The 10,000-nt window shown below is 44.9% G+C and overlaps 1 long non-coding RNA gene across 1 annotated transcript in view; it reads left to right on the top strand.

Annotated features, from left to right (window-relative positions):
* Positions 1-5,189, top strand: part of LOC149974661 (uncharacterized) — a 5,598-nt gene extending 409 nt beyond the window's left edge. The window contains exon 2 of the long non-coding RNA XR_016488722.1: positions 4,754-5,189. This is a non-coding gene — a long non-coding RNA (uncharacterized LOC149974661). The remainder of the gene's footprint in view (positions 1-4,753) is intronic.
* The last annotated feature ends 4,811 nt before the right edge of the window (positions 5,190-10,000 follow it).

Genomic DNA, 10,000 nt, shown 5'->3' with positions numbered 1-10,000 from the left:
GAAGGGGGAGGGAGGAGAGAGAGGAGGGAGAGGAGGGAGTAGAGAGAGGGAGGGAGGAAGAGGGAGGAGGGGAATGGAGGGAAGAAGAGGACATAAGAAGGAAGCGAAGGGAAGAGAAGTGGAACGGGAGAGAGGAGAGAGAGGAGGGAGGAAGGGAATTGAGGGAGGAAGAGGACATAAGAAGGAAGCGAAGGGAAGAGAAGTGGAACGGGAGGGAGGGGGAGGAGGAGGGAGGGAGAAGGAGATGAGGAGACTAAACTGCTTGGAGTAACCCTGGATTGTAAACTGTCATGGTCAAAACATGTTGATGCAGTAGTAGCTAAGATGGGGAGGAGTCTGTCCATAATAAAGCGATGCTCTGCCTTAACATCACTATCAACAAGGCAGGTCCTACAGGCCCTAGTTTCTACCTTCTTAACAACACTATCAACAAGGCAGGTCCTACAGGCCCTAGTTTCTACCTTCTTAACAACACTATCAACAAGGCAGGTCCTACAGGCCCTAGTTTCTACCTTCTTAACAACACTATCAACAAGGCAGGTCCTACAGGCCCTGGTTTCTACCTTCTTAACAACACTATCAACAAGGCAGGTCCTACAGGCCCTAGTTTCTACCTTCTTAACAACACTATCAACAAGGCAGGTCCTACAGGCCCTAGTTTCTACCTTCTTAACAACACTATCAACAAGGCAGGTCCTACAGGCCCTAGTTTGTTGCATCTGGACAACTGTTCAGTCACGTGGTCAGGTGCCACAAAGAGAGACATAGGAAAATCGGCTCAGAGCAGGGCAGCACGGCTGGCTCAGAACAGGGCAGCACGGCTGGTTCAGAACAGGGCAGCACGTCTGGCTCAGAACAGGGCAGCACGGCTGGTTCAGAACAGGGCAGCACGGCTGGCTCAGAACAGGGCAGCACGGCTGGAGGGAAGAAGAGGACATAAGAAGGAAGCGAAGGGAAGAGAAGTGGAACGGGAGAGAGGAGAGAGAGGAGGGAGGAGGGGAATTGAGGGAGGAAGAGGACATAAGAAGGAAGCGAAGGGAAGAGAAGTGGAACGGGAGGGAGGGGGAGGAGGAGGGAGGGAGAAGGAGATGAGGAGACTAAACTGCTTGGAGTAACCCTGGATTGTAAACTGTCATGGTCAAAACATGTTGATGCAGTAGTAGCTAAGATGGGGAGGAGTCTGTCCATAATAAAGCGATGCTCTGCCTTAACATCACTATCAACAAGGCAGGTCCTACAGGCCCTAGTTTCTACCTTAACAACACTATCAACAAGGCAGGTCCTACAGGCCCTGGTTTCTACCTTCTTACAGGCCCTATTTTCTACCTTCTTAACAACACTATCAACAAGGCAGGTCCTACAGGCCCTAGTTTCTACCTTCTTAACAACACTATCAACAAGGCAGGTCCTACAGGCCCTGGTTTCTACCTTCTTAACAACACTATCAACAAGGCAGGTCCTACAGGCCCTAGTTTCTACCTTCTTAACAACACTATCAACAAGGCAGGTCCTACAGGCCCTAGTTTCTACCTTCTTAACAACACTATCAACAAGGCAGGTCCTACAGGCCCTAGTTTGTTGCATCTGGACAACTGTTCAGTCACGTGGTCAGGTGCCACAAAGAGAGACATAGGAAAATCGGCTCAGAGCAGGGCAGCACGGCTGGCTCAGAACAGGGCAGCACGGCTGGTTCAGAACAGGGCAGCACGTCTGGCTCAGAGCAGGGCAGCACGGCTGGCTCAGAACAGGGCAGCACGGCTGGTTCAGAACAGGGCAGCACGTCTGGCTCAGAACAGGGCAGCACGGCTGGTTCAGAACAGGGCAGCACGGCTGGCTCAGAACAGGGCAGCACGGCTGGCTCAGAACAGGGCAGCACGACTGGCTCAGAACAGGGCAGCACGGCTGGCTCAGAACAGGGCAGCACGGCTGGCTCAGAACAGGGCAGCACGACTGGCTCAGAACAGGGCAGCATGGCTGGCTCAGAACAGGGCAGCACGGCTGGCTCAGAACAGGGCAGCACTGCTGGCTCTAATATGCATGTCAATCTCTCCTAGCTCATAGTGGAGGAGAGATTGACTTCATCACTGCTTGTATTTATGAGAGGTATTGACATGTTGAATGCACCGAGCCATCTGTTTAAACGACTAGCACACAGCTCAGACACCCATACATACCCCCACAAGACATGCCACCAGAGGTCTCTTCCCAGTCCCCAAGTCCAGAACAGACTATGGGAGGTGCACAGTACTACACAGAGCCATGACTACATGGAACTCTATTCCACAGTACTACATAGATCCATGACTACATGGAACTCTATTCCACAGTACTACATAGATCCATGACTACATGAAACTCTATTCCACAGTACTACACAGAGCCATGACTACATGGAACTCTATTTCACAGTACTACATAGAGTCATGACTACATGGAACTCTATTCCACAGTACTACATAGATCCATGACTACATGGAACTCTATTCCACAGTACTACATAGAGTCATGGCTACATGGAACTCTATTCCACAGTACTACATAGAGACATGACTACATGGAACTCTATTCCACAGTACTACATAGAGCTATGACTACATGGAACTCTATTCCACAGTACTACATAGAGCCATGACTACATGGAGCTCTATTCCACAGTACTACATAGAGCCATGACTACATGGAACTCTATTCCACAGTACTATATAGAGCCATGACTACATGAAACTCTATTCCACAGTACTACATAGAGACATGACTACATGGAACTCTATTCCACAGTACTACATAGAGACATGACTACATGGAACTCTATTCCACAGAACTACATAGAGCCATGACTACATGGAACTCTATTCCACAGTACTATATAGAGCCATGACTACATGAAACTCTATTCCACAGTACTACATAGAGCCATGACTACATGGAACTCTATTCCACAGTACTATATAGAGCCATGACTACATGAAACTCTATTCCACAGTACTACATAGAGACATGACTACATGGAACTCTATTCCACAGTACTACATAGATCCATGACTACATGGAACTCTATTCCACAGTACTACATAGAGACATGACTACATGGAACTCTATTCCACAGTACTACATAGATCCATGACTACATGGAACTCTGTTCCACATCAGGTAACGGATGCAATATGTTGTGAAATCTATTGAGAAATGTCTTGTAATGTTTTAAAAATTGTATAACTGCCTTAATGTTGCTGGGCCCCAGGAAGAGTATCTGCTGCCTTGGCAGGAACTAATGGGAATCCATAATAAACCCCAGGAAGAGTATCTGCTGCCTTGGCAGGAACTAATGGGGATCCATAATAAACCCCAGGAAGAGTAGCTGCTGCCTTGGCAGGAACTAATGGGGATCCATAATAAACCCCAGGAAGAGTAGCTGCTGCCTTGGCAGGAACTAATGGGGATCCATAATAAACCCCAGGAAGAGTAGCTGCTGCCTTGGCAGGAACTAATGGGGATCCATAATAAACCCCAGGAAGAGTAGCTGCTGCCTTGGCAGGAACTAATGGGGATCCATAATAAACCCCAGGAAGAGTAGCTGCTGCCTTGCCAGGAACTAATGGGGATCCATAATAAACCCCAGGAAGAGTAGCTGCTGCCTTGGCAGGAACTAATGGGGATCCATAATAAACCCCAGGAAGAGTAGCTGCTGCCTTGGTAGGACCTAATGGGGATCCATAATAAACCCCAGGAAGAGTAGCTGCTGCCTTGGCAGGACCTAATGGGGATCCATAATAAACCCCAGGAAGAGTAGCTGCTGCCTTGGCAGGAACTAATGGGGATCCATAATAAACCCAGGAAGAGTAGCTGCTGCCTTGACAGGAACTAATGGGGATCCATAATAAACTCCAGGAAGAGTAGCTGCTGTCTTGGCAGGACCTAATGGGGATCCATAATAAACCCCAGGAAGAGTAGCTGCTGCCTTGGCAGGAACTAATGGGGATCCATAATAAACTCCAGGAAGAGTAGCTGCTGCTTTGGCAGGAACTAATGGGGATCCATAATGGATCCCAGGAAGAGTAGCTGCTGCCTTGGCAGGAACTAATGGGGATCCATAATAAACCCCAGGAAGAGTAGCTGTTGCCTTGGCAGGAACTAATGGGGATCCCTAATAAACCCCAGGAAGAGTAGCTGCTGCCTTGGCAGGACCTAATGGGGATCCATAATAAACCCAGGAAGAGTAGCTGCTACCTTGACAGGAACTAATGGGGATCCATAATAAACTCCAGGAAGAGTAGCTGCTGCTTTGGCAGGAACTAATGGGGATCCATAATGGATCCCAGGAAGAGTAGCTGCTGCCTTGGCAGGAACTAATGGGGATCCATAATAAACCCCAGGAAGAGTAGCTGTTGCCTTGGCAGGAACTAATGGGGATCCCTAATAAACCCCAGGAAGAGTACTTATATGCACATAGAGTACTTATATGCACGTACTTATATGCACAAGAATACTTATATGCACATATTCTTATTCCATCCCTTTAGTTCGATTTGTGTGTATAAGGTAGTAGTTGTGGAATTGTTAGTTTACTTGTGGATATTTACTGCACTGTTGGAACTAGAAGCACAAGCATTTCACTACACTCAATAACATCTGCTAACCATGTGTATGTGACCAATAAAATGTGATTTGATTAGCCTTTCGCAAGATCTAATGGGGATCCGTAATAGATACAAATACAGACAGACTGACTATGATCATATTAAAACCCCCCCAGGTTCCCAAGTAAGTCCCAGCGCCAGCGTCCGGAATACTGGGAGGAGGCGGCGGCCGCCCTGCCGGTATACAGGGGACCGTGGCAACAGGAGACGACGGAGACGGTCGACGCCGGGCGGTGTTGGTGCTGGTGCCCACGTCGGGTTCAGAATGTGACCTCTACCACCGACACCAACGATCTCTTTTATTTTCAGTAAATTCATTTCCTGTACAGAGCTATACTGAAGTAATCTTTCCTACGTTATATAGACTGCCTTGCATAAGTATTCACCCCCTAACGGAGGCGTCACTACAGTCCCTGGTCCCATAGGGCGGCGCACAACTGGCCCAGCGTCGTCTGGGTTAGGATTTGGCTGGGGTGGGCCGTCATTGTAAATAAGAATTTGTTCTTAAACTGATGTGCCTAGTTAAATAAAGGTTACATTTAATTGTAATTATTATTTATTTTTTGTCAACAATCTACTCAAAATACTCTGGAAGAAAAAAAGTTTAATACAAAATAAAACACCTTGATTTCATAATTATTCACCTCCCTGAATAAACACATGTGAGAAACACCTTTGGCAGTCATTACAGGTGGGAGTCTTCTTGGGTAAATCTCTAAGAGTCATTACAGCTGGGAGTCTTCTTGGGTAAATCTCTAAGAGTCATTACAGCTGGGAGTCTTCTTGGGTAAGTCTCTAAGAGTCGTTACAGCTGGGAGTCTTCTTGGGTAAATCTCTAAGAGTCATTACAGCTGGGAGTCTTCTTGGGTAAATCTCTAAGAGTCATTACAGCTGGGAGTCTTCTTGGGTAAATCTCTAAGAGTCATTACAGCTGGGAGTCTTCTTGGGTAAGTCTCTAAGAGCCATTACAGCTGGGAGACTTCTTGGGTAAGTCTCTAAGAGTCATAACAGCTAGGAGTCTTCTTGGGTAAGTCTCTAAGAGTCATTACAGCTGGGAGTCTTCTTGGGTAAGTCTCTAAGAGCTTTACACACCTGGATATTACAATATTAACCCATTATTCTTTTCAAAATTCTTCAAGCTGTCAAGACATTGGAGGTCATGAATTCCTCTCCCAGTGTCTGGTGTAAAGCAGACTGAACCAGGTATTTTTTTCTAGGATTTTGCCTGTTCTTATCTCTATCCCGTTTCTTTTTATCCTGAAAAACTCCCCAGTATTTGCTGATGACAAGCATACCCATACCATGAAGCAGCCACCACCATGCTGGAAAATAAGGAGGCCGTTACTCAGTGATGTGTTGGATTTGCCCCAAACATGAGGCTTTGTATTTAGGCCAAAAAGTGTATTCCTTTGTAGCCGTTTTTTTGTTACAGTATTACTTTAGTAACTTGTTGCAGATAAGATTCATGTTTTGGAATATTTTTATTCTGTATATTTGTATTCTTCTTTTCATTCTGTCATTTAAGTCGTTACTGTCACACCCTGACCATAGTTTGCATTGTATGTTTCTATGTTTTGTTTGGTCAGGGTGTGATCTGAGTGGGCATTCTATGTTGTATGTCTAGTTTATCTATTTCTAAGTTTGGCCTGATATGGTTCTCAATCAGAGGCAGGTGTTCGTCATTGTCTCTGATTGGGAACCATATTTAGGTAGCCTGTTTGGTGTTGGGGTTTTGGTGGGTGATTGTTCCTGTCTCTGTGTTTGTGGCACCAGATAGGACTGTTTTTGGTTTTTCACATTTCTTGTTTTTGTAGATTGTTTTGTATTTTCATCTTTATTAAAGATGTAGAAAAAATAACCATGCTGCACTTTGGTCCGCTACTCCTTCAACTCAAGAAAACCGTTACAGTTACGATGGAGTCACTACCATGTTGTTCCTCAATGTCCATCCTCAGTTTTCTTCCATCACAGACAGAAAACCGTTACAGTTACGATGGAGTCACTACCATGTTGTTCCTCAATGTCCATCCTCAGTTTTCTCCCATCACAGACAGAAAACCGTTACAGTTACGATGGAGTCACTACCATGTTGTTCCTCAATGTCCATCCTCAGTTTTCTCCCATCACAGACAGAAAACCGTTACAGTTACGATGGAGTCACTACCATGTTGTTCCTCAATGTCCATCCTCAGTTTTCTCCCATCACAGACAGAAAACCGTTACAGTTACGATGGAGTCACTACCATGTTGTTCCTCAATGTCCATCCTCAGTTTTCTCCCATCACAGACAGAAAACCGTTACAGTTACGATGGAGTCACTACCATGTTGTTCCTCAATGTCCATCCTCAGTTTTCTCCCATCACAGACAGAAAACCGTTACAGTTACGATGGAGTCACTACCATGTTGTTCCTCAATGTCCATCCTCAGTTTTCTCCCATCACAGACAGAAAACCGTTACAGTTACGATGGAGTCACTACCATGTTGTTCCTCAATGTCCATCCTCAGTTTTCTCCCATCACAGACAGAAAACCGTTACAGTTACGATGGAGTCACTACCATGTTGTTCCTCAATGTCCATCCTCAGTTTTCTCCCATCACAGACAGAAAACCGTTACAGTTACGATGGAGTCACTACCATGTTGTTCCTCAATGTCCATCCTCAGTTTTCTCCCATCACAGACAGAAAACCGTTACAGTTACGATGGAGTCACTACCATGTTGTTCCTCAATGTCCATCCTCAGTTTTCTCCCATCACAGACAGAAAACCGTTACAGTTACGATGGAGTCACTACCATGTTGTTCCTCAATGTCCATCCTCAGTTTTCTCCCATCACAGACAGAAAACCGTTACAGTTACGATGGAGTCACTGCCATGTTGTTCCTCAATGTCCATCCTCAGTTTTCTCCCATCACAGACAGAAAACCGTTACAGTTACGATGGAGTCACTACCATGTTGTTCCTCAATGTCCATCCTCAGTTTTCTCCCATCACAGACAGAAAACCGTTACAGTTACGATGGAGTCACTGCCATGTTGTTCCTCAATGTCCATCCTCAGTTTTCTCCCATCACAGACAGAAAACCGTTACAGTTACGATGGAGTCACTGCCATGTTGTTCCTCAATGTCCATCCTCAGTTTTCTTCCATCACAGACATTTGAACTCTGTAACTGTTTTAAATTCACCCATGTCCTGATGGTAACATCCCTGAGCAGTTTCCTTCCTCTCCTGCAGCTCAGTTCAGAAGGACGACTGTATCTTTGATGTGTCTGGGTGGTTTATTAAGTAATCCACAACATAATTATTAACTTGACCATGCTTAAAGAGATATTAAATGTATCATTTTGTTATTGTTACCCATCTACCAATCACTGCCCCTCTTTATGAGGGTTTCATAAAGATTCCTGGTCTTTGTATATAGTTGAATCTGTGCTTGAAATGCGATACTTGACTGAGGGACCTTCCAGATGTTGTATGTATGGGGGACAGAGGAAGGAGTGGTCATTCACTACTAGACTGAGGGACCTTCCAGATGTTGTATGTATAGGGGACAGAGGAAGGAGTGGTCATTCACTACTAGACTGAGGGACCTTCCAGATGTTGTATGTATAGGGGACAGAGGAAGGGTTGTTCATTCACTACTAGACTGAGGAACCTTCCAGATGTTGTATGTACGAGGGACGGAGGAAGGGTTAGTCATTCACTACTAGACTGAGGAACCTTCCAGATGTTGTATGTACGAGGGACAGAGGAAGGGTTAGTCATTCACTACTAGACTGAGGAACCTTCCAGATGTTGTATGTACGAGGGACAGAGGAAGGGTTAGTCATTCACTACTAGACTGAGGAACCTTCCAGATGTTGTATGTATAGGGGACAGAGGAAGGGTTAGTCATTCACTACTAGACTGAGGGACCTTCCAGATGTTGTATGTATAGGGGACAGAGGAAGGGTTGGTCATTCACTACTAGACTGAGGGACCTTCCAGATGTTGTATGTATGGGGGACAGAGGAAGGGTTAGTCATTCACTACTAGACTGAGGAACCTTCCAGATGTTGTATGTACGAGGGACAGAGGAAGGGTTAGTCATTCACTACTAGACTGAGGGACCTTCCAGATGTTGTATGTATGGGGGACAGAGGAAGGGTTAGTCATTCACTACTAGACTGAGGGACCTTACAGATGTTGTATGTATGGGGGACAGAGGAAGGGTTAGTCATTCACTACTAGACTGAGGAACCTTCCAGATGTTGTATGTATGGGGGACAGAGGAAGGAGTGGTCATTCACTACTAGACTGAGGAACCTTACAGATGTTGTATGTATAGGGGACAGAGGAAGGGGTTGTTCATTCAAAAATCATGTCGACCCCTGTTATCTCACACAGAGTGAGTCCTTGTAAGGTATCATGTCCTTTATTAGGCCACATTTGAGTCATGAACTAATTTAGTTTTTTCCAAACAAAGGGGATGAATACTTATTCAACAACTATATGTTTTGGTATAACCTTTTTTTATTCATCTTTACCAAATGTTTTTTCTTCCACTATTTTGAGTAGATTGTTGACAAAAAAAAAAAAAAGATTATCTATCCATTTTAATTCCAGGTAGTAACACAATAAAATGTTGGAAAAGTCCTAAGGGCCGTGAATACTTAATGCAAGGCACAGTTTTTCTATCTAAATCATGTCTGTAAGGCTGCACCCACAATCTACGTGACCCAGATCTAACCATAGACATATAATCTGTGGAACGGACAACGATGGTATAATGTCAACGAGTCATGTCAGCAAGTCAACGATGGTATAATGGGTTAGAGAGGTTCCAAGCAGGTCAATGATGGTATAATGGGTTAGAGAGGTTCCAAGCAAGTCAATTATGGCATAACGGGTTAGAGAGGTTCCAAGCAAGTCAATGATTGTATAATGGGTTAGAGAGGTTCCAAGCAAGTCAATGATGGTATAATGGGTTAGAGAGGTTCCAAGCAGGTCAATGATGGTATAATGGGTTAGAGAGGTTCCAAGCAGGTCAATGATGGTATAATGGGTTAGAGAGGTTCCAAGCAGGTCAATGATGGTATAATGGGTTAGAGAGGTTCCAAGCAGGTCAATGATGGTATAATGGGTTAGATATATGTTAATCATGTTAATGTCATGTTAATGGGGCTCTAACATGGCTGTTATAGGATGTTGTAGTGTCATGTTAATGGGGTTCTAACATGACTGTTATAGAATGTTGTAGTGTCATTTAGTGGGGTTCTAACATGGCTGTTATAGAATGTTGTAGTGTCATGTTAATGTGGTTCTAACATGGCTGTTATAGAATGTTGTAGTATCATGTTAATGGGGTTCTACTGGTTCAT

This window comes from Oncorhynchus mykiss, chromosome 19, assembly GCF_057628025.1.
Source record: "Oncorhynchus mykiss isolate SJ-2025 chromosome 19, ASM5762802v1, whole genome shotgun sequence".
Classification (NCBI taxonomy): Eukaryota; Metazoa; Chordata; class Actinopteri; order Salmoniformes; family Salmonidae; genus Oncorhynchus; species Oncorhynchus mykiss.
Note: the sequence above shows the minus strand (reverse complement) of the source record. Positions and strands in the feature narration are given on the sequence as shown.